Source organism: Hevea brasiliensis, chromosome 11 (assembly GCF_030052815.1).
Source record: "Hevea brasiliensis isolate MT/VB/25A 57/8 chromosome 11, ASM3005281v1, whole genome shotgun sequence".
NCBI classification, from domain to species: domain Eukaryota; kingdom Viridiplantae; phylum Streptophyta; class Magnoliopsida; order Malpighiales; family Euphorbiaceae; genus Hevea; species Hevea brasiliensis.
This window is the reverse complement of record NC_079503.1, coordinates 25,607,327-25,628,217: the sequence shown is the minus strand read 5'-3', so window position 1 is coordinate 25,628,217 and position 20,891 is coordinate 25,607,327. Positions and strand designations below refer to the sequence as shown.

The 20,891-nt window shown below is 32.5% G+C and overlaps 1 long non-coding RNA gene across 1 annotated transcript; it reads right to left on the bottom strand.

Annotated features, from left to right (window-relative positions):
* Positions 1–1,425: 1,425 nt before the first annotated feature.
* LOC110658475 (uncharacterized) lies at positions 1,426–2,314 on the bottom strand. Its single transcript, XR_002495577.2, has 2 exons — positions 1,804–2,314; positions 1,426–1,698 (listed from the first exon to the last, which is right to left on the bottom strand). It is a non-coding gene; the product is annotated as an uncharacterized LOC110658475 (long non-coding RNA).
* Between the last annotated feature and the right edge of the window lie 18,577 nt (positions 2,315–20,891).

Genomic DNA, 20,891 nt, shown 5'->3' with positions numbered 1-20,891 from the left:
TTTTTTTATAAAAAATAAAAAATACATCATAATTATCATTATCAATAGAATTACTACAGACAAAACTATATTTGCAAAATGAAATAAGAATCAAATAATATGTAAATATAACCGACCCAATATGGGTGGAGTCTTGATTTCTAAGTCCTCGACGTAAGTTAGTTTTACCAATAGAATAAGTCTCATTGATTAATTTTATTTTTTTTATTAAATTAAATAATGAATTGAGTAATAATTTATAAGTTATTGAGAAATATGACTCTCACTATATAAAAATGATAAATCTCAAAATAAATAAATAAAAGGATTGAATTCAAGACCTTTTTATCCTCTATAATTTTAAAAGTAGCAAAAGATGAATCAAACTACCGCGATTGGCTAGCTAAATTCTATTTGTTGAATCACAGTTAATTGCCTCTAATTATAGATATACAATTGGTTGATTCAATTTTAATCAAATCTTAAAAATTAAAGTACCAAAGTAATATAAAATATAAATCGAACCAAACTGAATCAAAAGAATAAAGAAACTAAATCAAATAGGATTAAAACAATTTGATTCCATTCAGTTTTTTTTTTAATTTTTTATTTTATACAAAATGCTAAGCATTGTCTTTTCATTCAAACACTGTCTTTTTCCCTACTCCCTTACCCAATACCCAGTGGCTAACCAATCCCAACCAAGACCAAATAAATTACATTCCTAGTTCCGTTCAATCATCTAAACTCAATATTTCAATTAATCCCACAACAAAATTAAGAACAAATTAGCATCTTGGTCTTAGATTTTCAGGAAATCAAATGAAATTATTCCATGAACAATAATTAAAAAATACAAAAAATAATAATCAAAACTAAGAAATTATAAGGAGGAGCTAAATCAAAACCTAACCCAACACCAATCTATCACTATTAGAGTAAACCTAGCACCCATTGGAGTCAGACACCAATACATGGAACCAAAAATGAGTTGAGAGATGTTTGAGGAAATTTGAGCTATCCATTAAAATGAGGAAATTTTACGTAAAAACTTTGAGGCTTGCAAATACTGCTACTATTGCAGTACTAGTTACAATAGTGCTCAGTGTCTATGCAAAAGAAACCTGATAGTGTGGGTGAGAAAGATAGGTTAGAGGGAAATTGCTAGAAACTAGGGATATCGCAAACAAAGTAAAGAGTCAAAAAGAGGAACTAAGGAACCATGGGTATAGGAAGCATAATGAACAGAGAGTGAGAAATTGAAAGGGAAAGACAACGAGAGCTAAAAGGAGGTGAGGCAACACTTAAGGGCAAAGGCAAGATGAGGTGAGGGCAAAAACAAGGTGAGGCAAAGAGGGCGACACATAATGAGACTGAAGCAGGAAAGAGAAGGGCTGAGGGCAGCTAAAAATTTGTCCTTTAAGAGATGAATAAAATGACAATGACTTAAAAGAAAAACCAAATTTCATTTTTTTTTTAATGCTAATTGATTAAAAGCCTTGAATGTCAAAGGAGTGCATATAATAGGCCTTGTCTCCAAAACAAGAAACAATCAAGAGGTCCAAATAGCCATCTCAAGTCAACACAACACAAACCAAACAATATAAGCCCCAACCTTAAGGGGGAAAAAAATACATCTCTATATGACCAAAACCCTAGTAGAATTCCACAATGAGAGCAGCATGCATATGAGCCATCGCCATTCATCCTTTATTGGACCTGCAGAGACAACCAAAAAGGGAAGGCTAAGAAGACTAGAAGATCAAAATCCAACTAAACAGTCAAAATCTTTACACCAACAGAAGCCAATCCAACCATTCAGACCTCAAGATCTCAACCATCACAGCAACAGAGAAGACCAAAAGGAGAGTGATAAACGAAGAGGACCAAGGCATCACGGTCTCTTAGAGCTTTGGGTCAGCCAAAGGCATATCAATCTAGTGGACCCATACGTGTCCATCACTTTCTCACCAAGCCTTAACTCAAACAGTCACTTAGAAGAGCAGAGTAATGTTGAAAACATGATTCCTCCTATGGACAGATCCTCATCGCAAGAAAACTCAAGGATCCTCTCCATTTTATCTGTCTTGAAACTCAAAATCAAACATATACACTATTCACAGCCTCACCCAAAGATGAGGAGGGAAACCCATACCTTGAGGAGGAGAAGAAACCTTCCTCTACCTTAGAGGGCAAGGGACGGCTTTGAATAGTAGAGAGAAAAAGGTCTTTGTTCCCTAAAAAAGAACTTTGAGAGAAAAATCTCTCTCTAAAAATCCAGAGAGCAAACCCAAACCTATCTTTGAAATCAAACTTCAGTTAATTTGGTTAATTTGATTGTTTTGATATTATTAACCGAATTGAACCAATTAAATAAAAAACTAAAAAAATGATTAACTTGATTTTAATCAATTTTTTTATTTATTATAATCGTATTTTACTCGGCTCTACCTCCAGCACCCATATAAGTTTGGCTTTTTCAAATGTTCAACATGTTACATCATTCTTTAAAAGAAATTGAAGTTAACTGTTACTAAGCGCATGTATCACCTTGAAAAATATATCAATTAATATACATGCACAAGATTTTTTTTTTTTAATTGCTTATATTGCATTACACAGTCAACTAGGCATCAGAAGACAAGAGCTTCCACAATTGAGAAGAGTGACTGATCCTATTTGACAGAAAGGCTGTAGCTAACCAACCCATCTCTGGGGTTAAACTCTTCCCTGGCAGTACCTCTCCATTTCCGCATTTTATCAAACGCCTAACAAAGCAATTTACGATTTGCAAGTGTACATCAAGAAATTGACGCTCCACCACCCTCACATTGTAAATGACAAATCCCCTTTTCAATATAATATGTATATATTACTCTCATTACCTCTTCCTTCCAATGTGTTTCATCATTTGCTGGAAAGTTCTAGGAAGGAGCCTAATAATAGATAAACAATGGACCTTTACCCATACCTACTGTTGTTGATAGCTTTATTATTATTATTATCGACTGAATTTGGATCAATGTTTGATTTTATAATTATTTATAAGTTTATAAATAATTTGGATAATATTTGACAATCTAATAATTTATATTTTAAATTAAATATAATATTAACATTTAAATTTTATGCTATTACTTTAATTATTTATTATTTATAATATTAAAAATTTAATACTTTAATATTTTGATAACATAATTTTATTGAAGGAGAAGATATAAGGGTTGCAAATCCTTTTATAGAGGAGAGTGCAGAATCCCCGCTTATAAATAAAAAGTTTGTATTATTTTTATTTATTTATATCGATAGTTATTTATTTAGTTTCTAGAAATTAATTTTTAAATAATATTATAAATGAAAAAATATATTTATTATTATGATTTTTTTAATTATTAAAATATATTTATTATTATGATTTTTTTAATTATTAAGGAAATAATAAATTAAATATATCATTTTAATTTATTTTCTTAATAAATTTCTTGTAGTGTTAGATTAAAATTCTTAAATTGTCAAGTGTTTGAATTATGTACATTTTGAAAGGTATGCTTAGCATTGGAATATATGAAATATTCTAGGCTTCCCTTGAAAAGGAAAATAATAATAATAGTAATAATAATAATAATTGGGTATAGTTGCATGGAGGAGGTTATATAAAATATCAAATGCTATGACAAAATTGGCATGGTTATATAAATATCGCAGTCAAGCATGTCACCTCACTTATAACAGTCTTATTTGTTGACACACTCCAATTTCAGGTCAGCCTTTGCTTCTTCACTTCTTCTATAATATTCTGGATTTTTTCCCCTTTATTTCTATGGGAGTTGTCAAGATTTAAGTATTTAACCTATAAATTTTAATTTTAATATATATATATATATATATATATATATATATATATATATATATATATATTGTAACTGTGATATCCTCATTTTAGGAAGTTCCGTATATTCTACTATTCTGGTGACTAACGTTGAATCGGACAGTCAGAATGTCTGGAATCACACTTAAACTAGAATGAGGAGTCATAAATTAGATTAATAAAGATCAAGTAAAATTAAAGAGAAGTAAAAGGAATGGAGTGCAAATGGGTTAAATGAGTACAAGTCTCGGTATTGGGTGACTTCACTGGAAATGACAGTGAATCCAGAACTACCCTAAATTCAAGTAGAACCCTATGAGACCCTTAATGAAGACTTAATTAAGGGTGTTTCCATGAATTAATAAGCCAAGAAAATGAAAAGAAATAAACACAAAGCAAAGGAAGATAATGAGTTATCGGGCATTATAGAAAAGACAGACATAAACCTGGTAAAAGTTAAACTTGGTCAATTAAATTTAAAGGCCCAATATTGATAAAAAAATAAGAGTTATTAATTTAATGAAGCTAGATTAATTTAATTAATTGAAATTATGAAAATTAAATATAATCATTAAAAAGTCAAATTCTAATGAATTTAAACTTTAAAATAATTACAAAATTGACATTTTCACGTATTTACAAATATGCCATTGAATATTAAATTATTATATATCAATAATTGATCAAAATTTCTGCCATCATCTTCCTTAGTTTTCCATCCATATGCTCTCCCTCCACTTTCTCTCAAAATTCCTTTCTTTCACCATTGATACACCATCATCCAAGCTCCCAAACATTTACCTACCTTCATTAACTTTGTTGGAAACTTAGAGAAACCTTCATATCCATCCTTGAAGTGAAGAAAACACACTAAAATCTCAAGCAAGAATTCTGCCAAGAAGTGGTTCAACAAGGGGAAGTGAAGTTTGAGTCAATTGAAGAGTGATTAAAGGTTGTTGGAAGCTAAGGAACAAGGTTAGTGCTATCAAATCCCTTGGATTTTGAAGTTGTACAAAATTGATTTACGGTTTGCTAAAATTGGGAAATTTAATTATTGTGTTCTAACTGATGTAATTATGCCTAAATTAAGTTAATTTGGCAGCCAATTGTTGATATGAATTGATGAGACGACCAAACTATTGAATGGGTGTGATGTTGTGTGTTGAGATAGATTCTGGACTCTTGAGTCCAGTAGGTTTGAATGGCTATAAGTAGAGTTATATAACTCCAATTGGTGTGAAGCCAATTGGAGATTAAACCTTAGGTATAATGCTAGAAATTTCATGAAGAAAGCTTGCCCAAAAACTGACCATAGCTTACCCTAAAATTTACTTGAATCCGGATGTGGCATTCTAGACCTGGACAGAATGACCATATGAACAGTGTTTAGTGTTTTAAGCATAACTCACTCTAGGATGATCCAAATGACCTGATTCTTGAACTCATAGAATCCTGAGACATAATAGAACATTTTTCATGCAAATCAGAAGACCAAATTTTGGCCCTAACTAATTCAAATTGCGAGGCAAAATTAGTCTATCAAATCTGTCTGGTCAAAACCTAAACCTGAAAAATCCTAAACTTAGGTACCCGATCAGTTGTGGCAAAAATGCCACAATTCAGTCTACAAAACTGTAAATGCAGTGATTCAAAAACAAAAATCTTCATAAGACCTAAAACTACAACTTTGATGTTTTGACCAGAACTTGAATCTCAATGCAACTTAGGAAAATTGCTAGGAGAAATTAAAAATTCCCAATATGGAATTCCTGCATCTGGACACATGTGCCATTTGACACTCGAATGGTAAATAGACCATAACTTCCATTAGAAAACTTCAATTGGAGTGAATTAAGATGATCTAGAAACCTAAAATTAAGGGCTACAACTTTTGTTCAGGAAACCTACCCAAATTTTGGATGTAAAATCCTTAAATATTAAATGCAAAAGCTGACCTCAACTTGAAATCTTGAATGTACAGAGTTTATGAGTCCAGGTTGGTTAAATTGCCATAACTCGTCCTATACAGCATCAAATTTAGAAATTCTTGAACCAATGTAACCATGAAACACAGGGGAACAACTCACATGAAGAACACCATGCAAAATTATGGCTATAACTTGATCAAATTGCTTGACAAATTTGAGTTTCAGAATTTGGTAGGTTCTAGAAATAGAATTAGCCATTGGACCAGTACTTAGAAAATTGACTATAACTTGAGCTACAAATCTTAAAATTGAATGATTCAAAAAGGAAATTAAATTTAAGATATAAAGGAATAATTTTCATGAGAATGTATGACCAAACTGTCACTGTAGCTTGGTCCAATATAAGAGGAAAACCCAAATGCAAAATTTTGGAAATTTTGAGATGTTCACCAAATGACTTAAATTGTGATCTATATTTCACATACATGATTTTGTGAATACATAATTTATATGGACATGTGAATGGAACTTAGATTCCCATTATGAGTGAAAGCAAATTGTTTTGAGCATGGATAATACAATGAATAGTACATATAGAGTAATGATGAGAATTGTGAACACTTATTAATAATAATTGCCCATGTATGCCTAAACATGTGTGTATGGGTTGGATAAATTAGCATGTCAGTAGGGTTCTGATTTGCAGTACTGCTTATGGCTTTATGCCTTTATGTTATCATGGCTTCCATGCCATTTTATTATTATGGCTTCCATGCCATTTTATTATTATGGCTTCTAGCCATTCTGTTACATGATGTATATGGTTTTGTGGTCGATTGCTACTATGGCTTTTTAGCCATTCTATTGCATACCTAGTTGGCATTATGTGTCCCACAGTATGACAGCCTGAGACACAAGTGTGTCAAGTACTAGTTACCTGCTTCTCCAGTCCAATCAATCTGTTATAGGTTACTTGGGCAGTGAAAAGTATTAATGAGATTAAATGCAAGTTGAAATCAAATACGGAAATTGAATATCAAAATAAAGAATAAGAAAGATTCCAATAAAATAAATGTTCCCAAAGATCAATAAAATGAAAAATGATGTTCAAGATCATTACAGGCTCGACCAAATAGATACTAGAAAAGAATTAATATCATAAATCTTAATTAGCCTTAATTTAATTCATAATTCATTAAATATGCATTTTCTTTATAAGTATTACAACCATGAAATTATTATTTTCATTTGTATATTATATTTTTATTGTATTATTGCACCACTAAGCAGAAATGCTTAGTGCATTGGTTTTTTCATCACGTAGGTACTGAAGATAAGGCCTAATAGACATTAGATTGGGATTTTGGAGATTGGATATGCAGTGTCACATTTTGTCACCTCACTCAGTAGTGCATCCTGGTAGGGTTCATCAAGCCATATTACGCTATTTTTTGTTTTTATAATTAATTATAAAGTCTGTAATAAAAATTGTTAAGTTGTAATTGATCACAGAAGCTTGTAATGTAAATTATGAATTTATGTAATTAATTTGTATATCATGTAAATTAATGAAATTTGAGAATTTTTATATATGAATTGAGCATGAATAAATATGTATGGAAATGAATATGGAATTAAATAACATAAGTGATATTTGAAATGATGAGATGGTTATGATGAATATGGATGAGATTATTATTGAAAAATATTGTTGAAAAATTTTTAAACAGGTGAATGGTGAAGCCGAACGGTAATAAAATAGGGAAAACTCCATCAGTTTCTCCTTAGAAAATAATTAATTTTAAAATATCACGAGATTAAAATTATTAAAGGAATAAAGTAAGATAAGATAAGGTACTTCGGCATAGAGTGTGGCAGTCTTTGCTCGGCTACACTGTGTCACATCTCACCCCTTTGTAAGGCATAACATGATTCCGTAGTATACTTAATGAATTACTGAACTTCGCCTACCGATAACCCATTAAATACACTACAAGGAATTTAAAACAATTTTATCTTCTTTTTGAATATGGCGAGCATTTTTAACAGGTATTAAAACTTTTAATTGGAGTTTAAATGTTAGGTAAAAATTTTGACCATTTTTATTTTTCCGTAAATTTTGTAGAAATTTCAACAGAGTGCCGTCTGTAACTGAGAAAAACGAAAAATTTTAACCTGTAAAAAGCACTTCCAAAATGTATTTCAATCACAATCTCCAACCTCCAATATATCAACACAACTCAAATTTTCACAATTCACAATATTTCAAAACAATTAAATCAACTCATCACATTTCCATTTAAAAGATTTACTTTACATCCACAAGTTTAATTTACAACATAAAATCCAAAAAAAATAATACTATTACAATTTATTGTGCAACTGCTCAAGATCAATTACAAAACATACATACAGCCATATACATTAAAATAAATATGTACAAAAGGGTATAATTCAATACCCGACAAAAAATCCAAAATGTTGAACTGTGGTCCTTAGCAGCTTACTCGTCTGCTTTACTAATCTCTCTACCTGCGACAGCAACGAAAAGCTATCGCTGAGTATAATTACTCAGTGGTGCACAATATAAAAAAAAATACTAATTTATGCATATATTAAATCACAATTATTTTAAATACAATACTGAAATCAATTAACAGATACAAAACACAATTTGCAATTTTAGTCAAAGAATTTTTCAATTCAAAAGTCATAAAATAATTTTTATTAAAAACACACAGTCTTATCATGCCATCAATATATTTTTCATCTCAATAGCCAGAGGCTTATGAGGAATACCAAGGCTAGCTAGTTCAAATCTATGGGTACCCATTCAAATTTCTTCTTCTACTGGCACACACCTCAACACTTCAGCCAAAGAGGGAATACAAAACTAATTCCTCTCACTAGTCAAGGCATTCAGACATTTGGTCATGATACTGTGGGTTCAAACTATTTTAATAATTTTCTTAACATTCAAATGCTAACTATTAGCATATTATTTATTTTCTCAATATTTTGGGTCAATAACACATTTTTCTTATCAATAACATTTTTTAGTACAAATAAAGTCACAATTTAATTTTTCATAATTTATTCAACACAATTTGCAAAAGAAAATTTAAAAAGAGATCATATGTTGTGCACAAACCTCATACGAGTTGTCTCTTGGCCTTGACTCGATGTTTCCTTTCCTTTCTCAGTAGCCTTTTCAATTGAAACACACAATTTGCAGTGTTTCAGTATCATAACTTATAATAAATTCAATAAATAAATTTGTGTCTACTAAATTCTAGCCCTAATATGCTTAAATTAACGTTCTTTGAAATTTGCATTTCGGGGTTACTATTTATGGCATTATTTAAATCAAAATATTAACTTTCTCATGTTTAATAGGTATGTGAATTCCAATTACACCCACATACCACATTTTGAGTGTCTAATTTGTTGGTCTTGGTTGCCATTTAAATTTTCTAGGTCTCCTAAGAGAAAATTCAAATTTCCAGTTTTGGTGCCCTATTTTGCACTATTCTATTGGTCTAGTTACTGTGAGAATTTGGCTAAGTGTTCTTCATAAAAGTTGTTTCTTATTGTCTTATCTTTAATTACCTTTTTGAATCACTCCATTTGGTGTTTTGTAGCCCAAGATATGGTCATTTTTCTAAGGCTGGCCGGATTAATTCACACCCAGAATTTTGGGCACTTTCTTGGTTCTGGCAGTTTTGGTGTGCTGATTGCAGCTCACTTTTTGGATGAGTTATGGTCAGAATTTGGGTTTGTGTTCTCCATCAAAGTTGTAGTGCTATGTCTCAGTTTTCCATCGGTATAAAATTCAGGTCATTTGGACCTTCCTACACCAAGTTATGGCCAAATGAACAAATACTGTTCAATTGGTCATTTCTATATAGTGGCAGTGCACATTACCCAGATTTGACCTAATTGTTCACTATCTTAATGTCATTTTTTGGGCATGGTTTCTATATGAAACTGTTAGTAGTATGCCCTAGAGCATATCATTTAGTATGTATCTTGTACATATTTTTATTAATAAAAGGCATTTCCACTTTTCCGTTTACATAATATATTTATGTGTAATAGAAAAGGTCCATTGATATTTTGTTAGAAATATTATTCTGTAGACCCTTATTTTTTGATGAGTCTGTGCATTGAGGCCGTGGGAAACCCGATGATGAAAAATTATATGACTGTAAAATGTAATTGGAGGCATTGAGATGAATTATTAATTTCGTGGCATGATCCTGAAAAAATAAAAATAATAATAAAGTTTTGGGAAAATTAATTTAATTAAATTTAAATAAAATTTTATTTTGTTTAAATTTAATATGGGTAGTTTTTTTTAAATGGATCTAATTAAGTTTAATTAGGCTCCATGGGCCTAAGAAAGCCTAGTTAGGAATTTTAAATGAGACCCATTTAATTATTTTCTAAAAATTAAAATAACAAAATATCTCTCTCCTCCTTGGCCCCACTCTCTTCCTCACTCCCTATTTCCATTTTTTCCTGTCTTCCTATTGGTTGAAACACCTCACCCATATCCCAGTCTTATTCGAATTCTGCAATCGCAGTTATTTAAGTCATCTAAACTTTATCACCAGAAGACTCCAAATCCTACCACACCTCTTCCTCATTCCCTATTGGTGCCTTCCATTTTTTCCTGTCTTCCTATTGGTTGAAACACCTCACCCATATCCCAGTCTTATTCGAATTCTGCAATTGTAGTTGTTTAAGTCATCTAAACTTTATCATCCTAAGACTCCAAATCCTACCACACCTCTTCCTCATTCCCTATTGGTGCCTTCCATTTTTTTCTGTCTTCCTATTGGTTGAAACACCTCACCCATATCCTAGTCTTATTCGAATTCTGTAATTGTAGTTGTTCAAGTCATCTAAACTTTATCATCCTAAGACTCCAAACCCTATCACACCTCTCTCCCAAAACCCTATAAATACCCTACTAGAGAAGAGAAGAAGAGGATGATGGGAGGAAAGAGGAAGAGAAAATTCAGAGTTATAGGAAATTTAGAGATATTCAAGACTCTTTGAGTTCTTTCTTATTTTTTTTTCTTTTCTTCAAGAAGATTTGCATACAAGATTTCTATAAGGTCAGTTTTTTTATTGTTTTCTTTTCAAGATCTATGCCACACAATATTTTAATTCTATGCTCTTTGTCTTCAATTTATTTTATATGTTCATATGGATCATGTAATCATGTTTAATTTGAGGGGATACACAACTCTGCACATGTTTAGTTTCATCTCTTTATTTCTTTTATTTTCTTTAGTTTCTTTATTTTTTATTACAAACAAAATTGGTAAGTAGCCCTAAGGTAAGTACCAAAGAGGGCATTTGCGTGGAGCTTATATGGAGCTAAACGGGAGTAAGCCAGGGATATCATTGCCATACTAGAAGAGAAGACCCTTTTTTAAGGGTAGCTTGCCCCAATGGCAACTGCATTTATCAACAAGTAAGTAGCTCTAAACTTCTCGAATAACCATTGGCATGAAATTGTAGTAATAATAGAACTTTCATTTGGTAAATTAAAATTAACTTTGTTTTTAATTTAACTGACTTTTGCATGTAATTAATTTAAATAAATACTTTGTAAATTAAAATTAATCTTATTTGTAAATTAAACTAATATTGGCATGTAAAATAAATTTAATTTAATACTTGGTAATTGTAAAATAAATTTGCATGTTAGAAATCTTTATTAGGTTGTGATTGTTTGGGACGTATGTGATATTAGAATAAATTACACATGTACATAATTAACTTAGTTCAATTATCCTTAGGGTAACTTGGTGAAAATTAATTAATTAGGTTAAATAGAAACATAGGGTTATTTGAAATTGAATTTGTTTGTAAATTAAATTCCCAATAATAAATTAATTTTAGTCATCTGGTAAATATCATTTAAATAATTAGCAACCCCATAGATAGGAATTATTTGTGCATGAAAATTGTGTGTAAACAACAACCCTTTTTGTGAATTACTTGCGTGTGTAGGATTAGAATTGCATTTTTTAGGATAAAGTTTAATAAATGAATAAAAAACAAGACTTCTAGAAACATTAGTAGAGGACTGGCATTCGAATTAACGAGGTTAGACCAGGCGTAAGGGGTGCCTAACACCTTCCCCTTACGTACCCACTATCCCGAACCTAGACATTGGGCTATGGTAAGGACGGTTGTGGAAACTCTGCAAGGAGTAAGTTGCCATCCATGACCCTTGGAAGAAACACTGAATATGTCCCGGTTATTACCCGGGTGGCGACTCCTGTCTATCTATGCCTTCGTGGCATAAATCCTTAGTACCGTGGTAGTGTTATGGGAAGACGGTACTTACCAGTGGTTTGATTCTATTAGGATTGTATGAAGTGCATGTCTAGGAAATGCTGTCTAAGGAGGTGGTACTTAAGTGAGACCATTGTGACTCCACCATCTTTCCTGGGCATTACCTGGTGCATTTTATATAATTCTAATGGATGATATTTCGCCTCACGCCCCCCTCCCCTACATATTCTTAAGTTTTTAAGAATATGAGTGACAATATTTCTAGCACGAAGTATCATAAATAGGTTCACAATCGAGGATACTTCATAATAAGGACATGACTTATCCAGAAAGATTGTATTCATGTTTGTTCCCAAGTTATTTATATGAGATATAAATAAGATGGAATGGTGAGTCTCATGTCATATAACAAACATGATAGGCACTTATAAATGATAAGTAGGCCGAACCAGTGACACTTATGACAAGCACATGGAGTTTATTCTTGTCAATGTTTTGTTATAAATCATATCAGTGCATATAATCTTTAGACACGAGATAGCATGATTATCTTGTATATAGGTAGTTTGAGTTTGATACTGCTTTCATACTTGTACTGTGTATGGGTATATGGGCATGTGTTAGCTCCTACTAGTTATATATGGAGGTAGGTGTTGATCAAGATGGAATCTGTTCCTCTAAGTAAATAGAGATAAAATCCTATGTTCATTTAATTGTTCTTGATGTTTCAAGTTCCTGGCCAGGACAGATAGATTTATTCAGAAAAAGAGTTTCTAATGAGAAAATCTTTTAATCAAGAACTGGAATTAAAAGAGAACATAATATTCATAGCAAATGGAGTTTGACATAAACCATGACTCAAACTTGAGTTGGGATTTTATGAGAGAGATTCTAGTGCATGGTAACATATGATTATAGGTTCATTTAAGGTAAACCTTATTACTAATTGGGTGGCTATGGCATGCTATGCTAGGTGTTAACCATGGTCTATGAGGTTCATAAAATGATTTAGAGAAATCATTTATGGTAAGAAAGAGTTCTGATGATATTAAGAGTTGATATCATGTCTCATTGCCAATTAGTGATGAGCCTAGTAAGTCACACACATACACAAGTTATCATCAATTAAATATGATTTAATTAATTAATTAAAGAGTTTAAATTGATTAATTAAATAGGTTTGGTTTGCAATTAGATTGCAAAGTCCCTAGCATGACTTGAAACCAAATCTAGATTATTGGATGTATAATATAAGTTAAATTTATATTTAAAGTGTTTAAATATGAATTTAATTAATGAGAAATTAATTAATAGAGATTAATTAATTAATTTATATTTGATATAAATTAATTAGAAGAAGAAAATAATTATTTTGGGTTAAGAACTCAAAATTAAGACACAGGGGCATTTTGGTCATTCTGCAGTGTGACACGTGGCACCATGAGATGGTGACACATGGCATAACACATAAGCTTGCCAAATGTTTTTTAATCATGTAAGATGATTAAAATCAAGATTAAATATAGGTTTGACACTTGGCACAATGTGATTGGGTCACTTAAACCTAGAGCTAATCAAAGGGTGACATGTGGCAAGGGTTTAATGTGTTAACCTAGCTATTTAAGTGTTGTTATGAGAAAATAAAATACAACCAGCAGCCACACTCCTTTGTCACGCCATTTTTGCAGCCCTCCCTCTATTCTTCTTCATCTCTCATCAATTCAAAGAGATTAGCCATCAATCTCTTGAATTAAGAACACTAGAAATTGTTTCTAGTGTCCTGTTTACATCTTTAATCTCTTAAAAGGCAGAACTTGATTTTCTAATTAATAGAAAAAGCTTTAGAAACTCTTCAAGGGCTGCCATAGGTGTTCTTGGTGTGGACAAGCTAGAGGGACAACATCTGGTGTCCTGAAGACGAATCTCAAAGGCGCAGACACGCTGCAGTGCATCAAGAGGTTAGTGTAATTGTTCTTGATTTAATCTAGGGTTCTAAAATTAATTTGATTAATTTTAAAATCTTAAATGGCAAATACAAATCCAAAAACATATTAAAAGAGTTTTAATATGTTGTTTATCATTGAAATCAAATAGATAAAAAATAAATCTTGCATGATGCATGTGACCCTAGGTGAAAAATTTTGAATTCAATGGTATAAACTTGTGTTTTTCACGCTTCCGTTCCTTCAATTGGTATCAGAGCCACTATATTTGCCATTTAGATTGTTGATTATGTGATTTAATTGTGTGTTTGATCATGAGATCAAAAGTTCATTGCTGGTTGCAAAGCAAGTTGGCGGCATACTTGAAAAAACACCATCAATGGTGCGCATGGTTTGGCTTCCATGGGTGGTTTAAGGTTTGGCTTTTAATTCTGCAATTGTTGTATGATCTAAGGCCTATTCTTTGACTAATTAAAGTATTTAATTAGTAGTTTTTATCACACAATTAAATTATGATTCAAATCAGAATTTTAAAAATTGTTTGAATGTGATTCAAATCTGAATTTTAAAAGTTGTTTGAATGTGATTCAAATCTGAATTTTTAAAGTTGTTTGAATCATATTTAAATCTGATTTTTTAAAATTGATTGAATAAAATTCAGATCTGATTTTTTAAAAAATGTTTGAATGTGATTCAAATCTGATTTTTAAAAAATGTTTGAATGTGATTCAAATCTGAATTTTTAAAGTTGTTTGAATGTGATTCAAATCTGAATTTTTAAATTTGTTTGAATGAGATTCAAATCTGAATTTTTAAATTTATTTGAATCATATTCAAATCTTAATTTTTAAGTTGAATATGAGATATTCAATTTAATTTAAGTATGTATGTTTTATTTAATTGTTAAATAGTGATATGCATGATGGATGATCATGGACTATAAAAGACCAATGTGATTGGATTTATTTCTTTTATGTTTCTTTGGGATTGTAAATTAATTAATTTATTTTAATTTATTTTGGGCATGTATTATTAAGTTTGTAATAATTTTTGGGTTGTAATTTCATTTATTTAAGTTCTTGTAAATTCGCCTTGGTATGCCAAGGATTACTATGTAATATTGGATTGCAAGAAGTTCAAGGAGGTCAAGAGCATTGGTGGGACCAGTGGGAGGAATTCAAGATCAAGTGTTGATTATGTACTCCTTCAGTAACTCTTATAAAATGAATGAATGAAATGCACCTAGGAATGCCCTGATTCAATTCTTGGTGGCTCAGAATTGAATCCCTTAGAAAGTCCATGATCATACCATATTTACTGCTTATCCATGAATGCATGAGATGGGAATGTATGCAATTATATGATATATGCATGCTAAATGGATAATATGCAAAGTGAGACCTTAATAGTAAATAGAATGACCATAAAATCTTCCAAACAAATGATTAAGTTGGAAATGCTATAATTAAAGTAATTATAACATAGGCCCTCCATTGGGGCAATTATTTTAAGAAATTTTAAATAGTTGCATAAGATGCAATTTATTTAAGAGATTTTCTTAAGAATAATTGTTAAGCATGAGATGTTGTAAATATGTAAATGGTTTAGTGGCCAATATTGGATGTACCTGAGTACATTAAAATTATTTGCATAATTACTGGCTCAATGGGATCAACTTAACTAATGCAAGATAAGTCAATAATGGATGTACATGAGATTTTGAGCATTAGGGGCTAGGTAAAGGATTGAACCTCACATAAGATGTGATGGGCAAAGAGTTGCTCACTTATAGTTTATTGTAATTCCAATAATGGATGTACCTGAGGATGATCAATAGAATTATAAGAATTCAATCACCCACTAGAAATCCATCCAACTAGGATTTACATTTTCTACTTTGGAAGTGTAGGATTCGCTAAGTTAGTGGGAGGACCAATTTGATTAAAAGACCATAATCATTTTGGTTAATTACATGATACATTTACTAATTAATCTGGTTATTTTCTGCAGTTAATTTTCTGATAAAAATGAGCACAAAACAACCACCACCATCCAATATCCTTGCAAGCATACTTGATCACAATAGGTTGACAGGACCTAATCTGTCTGATTGGCTAAGAAATTTAAAACTTGTCCTGAACCTTGAACATATAGGATATGTTCTAGATTCAAATGTTCCTGGTCCCTTAACTCCAGAGGCCACACAAGAGGAACATGAAACTTTGGACAAGTGGAAGGAGCATGATATGAGAGCTAAGTGTTACATGCTTGCTTCAATGAGTAACGAGTAACAGAATCAACATGAGAACATGCAGAGTGCGAGTGAGATCCTCCTTCACCTACAAGAGTTGTATGGTGAGCACAGCAGGAATGCTAGGTATGAGATATCTAGACAGCTATTCCGTATGAGGATGTCTGAGGGACAGAATGTTGGGGATCATGTCCATAAGATGATTTGGATGATTGAGCAGTTGGAACATCTTGACTTTAACATGGATTTCCAACTACAGACGGATTTGATCCTTCAGTCCCTTCCTGAGTCTTTTGGGAATTTTGTGACAAATTTCCATATGACTAAATAGGAATGCACCTTAGCTGGTTTACTCAACATGCTGGTTATTGCCCAAAAGAATATGCCAGGCAATAAAGGAAAAAAGGTAGCTTTGGTTGCATCTTCTTCTACTGGAAAGTCCAACAAGAAGAAGGGCAATAAGAAAAAGAAACCTCAGATTCCTGGTCCTTCCAAGAAAATAGCTAAACAGAAAAGGAAGACTAAAGCTGATGGTGGCAAAGGAAAGTGTTTCCACTGCCAAAAGGATGGGCACTGGAAAAGGAACTGCCCAGAGTATCTTGCTTCTCTGAAGGACAAGAAGGATACACCTTCGGAAGGTATGTCCATATCTTGTTATTTAGATTATGATGATACTCATAGTTCATCTACAGCTTGGGTTTTAGATATGGTGCCGCTTCTCACATTTCTAATGATATGCGGAACTAGCAAATAGTAGCGACTTGCGTTCTCAAGATGTTAGAGTCCTGGATTGGCAATGGCTCAAGCTGAAGCTTTAGCCATAGGATCTAAATCTTTTACATGTTTGGACATGTTTTGTGTTTGGATAATATTTTATATGTACCTGATGCTTTTAAGAACATCATTTCTATATCTAGTTTGACTAGAAATGGCTATGAATTTCAGTTCACTGATGATGTTTGCAATATTTATTTTGGAAATAAATATATTGGTTCGGGTTATATGAATGATGGTCTTTATTATTTGGATAATAATGACAAACACAAATTGAATGCAAGTGATCTAAAAGAATGCAATGCCATGGTGAAAACCAACTCAAGTTCAAAATATATTTGGCACTTAAGGTTATGTCATGTTGCAGAAGATAGGATTGCAAAACTGGAGAAAATGGGGATTCTATCCTCATTGGGCTCTGAGCCTACTCCAACTTGTGAATCTTGCCTTGGGCAAAATGACTAGATCACCCTTTGTTGGACGAGGCTAAGAGTGAAAAATATTTTGGAGCTAAGATATAGTGATGTATGTGGTCCATTTAAAGAAATGGCTAGAGGTTTCATTATTTTATTACCTTTACTGATGATAAATCAAGGTTTGGGTATTTGTATTTGATGAAATACAAACATGAATCTTTTGAAAAGTTCAAAGAATTTAAATCTGAAGTAGAAAATCAAACAGGAAAGAATATTAAAGCTCTTCGATCAGATTGTGGAGGTGAATATTTGAGTACTGAATTTGATGAATACTTGAGAGAGCATGGCATTGTTTCTCAGCTGACTCCTCCAGGAACGCCACAGCTGAATGGTGTATCTGAAAGGAGAAATCGTACCCTATTGGATATGGTACGTAGTATGATGAGCTATACTGATATGCCAATCTCCTTTTGGGGATTTGCATTAGAATCAGCTTTGTATATTCTGAATAGGATTCCATCAAAATCAGTTTCTTCCACACCTTATGAGATATGGCATGGAAGAAAACCAAGTCTTAAGCATGTTAAGATTTGTGGTTGTCCAGCTTATATCAAAAAGCTGAACACTGAAAAATTGGAGACCAGATCAGAAAAAGGTCGATTTGTTTGATATCCAAAAGATAGTTTTGGATATTATTTTTATTTACCTACTTCACAAAAGGTTATGATAAGTAGAGATGCCACATTTCTTGAACAACAGTTTGTTCAAGAAGGAGGCAAAGGAAGGCAAATAGAGTTAGAATTGGAGAATTCTGACCAACCAACAGATCAGATGATATAGATCCATCTAGTCAACCAATACCCGTTGATGAAACATCTACAGCTGTTCCTCGTAGAACAACCAGGGTATCTCACCCACCAGTGAGATATAGTTTTCTTCATGAAGAAGAACAAGAGTTGTCTACTAATGAAGAAGTAGATCATGGAGATGATCCACCTACCTATGAAGAAGCTATATCAGATATAGACTCTTCAAAATGGATTGATGCTATGAAATCCGAGATTGATTCCATGTATAAGAATCAAGTTTGGGATCTTGTTGACCCACCTGAAGGTATTATACCTATAGGGAACAAATGGGTTTTCAAGAAGAAAATTGGTTCTGATGGAAAGGTAGAGACCTATAAGGCAAGGCTAGTAGCGAAAGGGTTTCGCCAAAGGCAAGGAATCGACTATGAGGAGACTTTCTCGCCTGTTGCCATGCTTAAATCAATTAGGATTTTATTAGCAATAGCTGCGTACTATGATTATGAGATTTGGCAGATGGATGTCAAAACAGCTTTTCTCAATGGATACATTGAAGAAAACATTTTCATGGAACAACCTAAGGGATTTGAATCCCAAGATGGTTCCAAGGTATGCAAGCTAAAGCGATCCATTTATGGGTTGAAACAAGCTTCGAGGAGTTGGAACATTCGTTTTGATGAAGCCATTAAATCCTTTGGTTTTATCAAAAATGAGGATGAGCCATGTGTATATAAGAAGGTTAGTGATAGTGCTATCACTTTCCTTGTCTTATATGTGGATGACTTACTGTTGATGGGTAATGACACAGGTATGTTGACGACTATAAAGGTATGGTTGTCAAATACATTCTCCATGAAAGACTTAGGGGAGGCAACCTATATTCTTGGGATTCGCATCTATAGAGATGGAGCGAAAAGAATAATTGGTTTATCCCAAAGTCTATACTTGGAAAAGGTGTTAAAGAGGTTTAACATGCTTGATTCCAAGAGAGGATTGTTACCAGTGAGACATGGTATCCATCTTTCTAAAGAGATGTCTCCAAAGACACCCGAAGAAAGAGATAAGATGTCCAGGATTCCATATGCTTCGGCTATTGGAAGTTTAATGTATGCAATGTTGTGTACTAGGCCGGATATCGCATATGCTGTTAGTTTGACTAGCAGGTATCAATCCAATCCAGGTTTGGAACACTGGATAGTCACAAGAATATCCTTAAGTACTTGAGAAGAACTAAGGATTTATTCTTGATTTATGGAGGTGGAGACTTGTAATTGGATGGTTATACTGATTCTGATTTCCAATCAGATATCGATGATAGAAAGTCTACCTCTGGATATGTGTTCATTTGTAATGGAGGTGCGATCGGTTGGAAGAGTTCCAACAGAGCACGCATTGCAGATTCCACTACGAGCCGAGTATATTCTCGCATCGAGATCGCAAAGGAAGTCGTTTGGATAAAGAAGTTCGTGATGAGAACTTACAGAGTTCCTTCCATTGAGTCAGCGTTCCACTACTGCGTGACAATAATGGAGCAGTCATACAGGCTAAGGAACCAAGGTCTCACCAGAAAGCCAAACACATAGAAAGGCGCTACCACATTATCAGAGAAATAGTTGGGCGATGCGATGTAGTCATGCAGAAAATAGCATCAGCTGAAAATCCAGCTGATCCATTCACTAAGCCTATGTCACAGACTCAGTTAGACCGACATCTTGAGAAGATAGGTCTAAGATATTGTAATGAATGGCTCTAGTGCTAGTGGGAGATTGTTAGTAGTATGCCCTAGAGCATATCATTTAGTATGTATCTTGTACATCTTTTTATTAATAAAAGGCATTTCCACTTTTCCATTTACATAATATATTTATGTGTAATAGAAAAGGTCCATTGATATTTTGTTAGAAATATTATTCTTAAGTTGTTAAGAATATGAGTGACAATATTTCTAGCACGAAGTATCATAAATAGGTTCACAATCGAGGATACTTCATAATAAGGACATGACTTATCCAGAAAGATTGTATTCATGTTTGTTCCCAAGTTATTTATATGAGATATAAATAAGATGGAATGGTGAGTCTCATGTCATATAACAAACATGATAGGCACTTATAAATGATAAGTAGGCCGAACCAGTGACACTTATGACAAGCACATGGAGTTTATTCTTGTCAATGTTTTGTCATAAATCATATCAGTGCATATAATCTTTAGACCTGAGATAGCACAGTTATCTTGTATATAGGTAGTTTGAGTTTGATACTGCTTTCATACTTGTACTGTGTATGGGTATATGGGCATGTGTTGGCTCCTACTAGTTATATATGGAGGTAGGTGTTGATCAAGATGGAATCTGTTCCTCTAAGTAAATAGAGATAAAATCCTATGTTCATTTAATTGTTCTTGATGTTTCAAGTTCCTGGCCAGGACAGATAGATTTATTCAGAAAAGAGTTTCTGATGAGAAAATCTTTTTAATCAAGAACTGGAATTAAAAGAGAACATAATATTCATAGCAAATGAAGTTTGACATAAACCATGACTCCAGCTTGAGTTGGGATTTTGTAAGAGAGAGATTCTAGTGCATGGTAACATATGATTATAGGTTCATT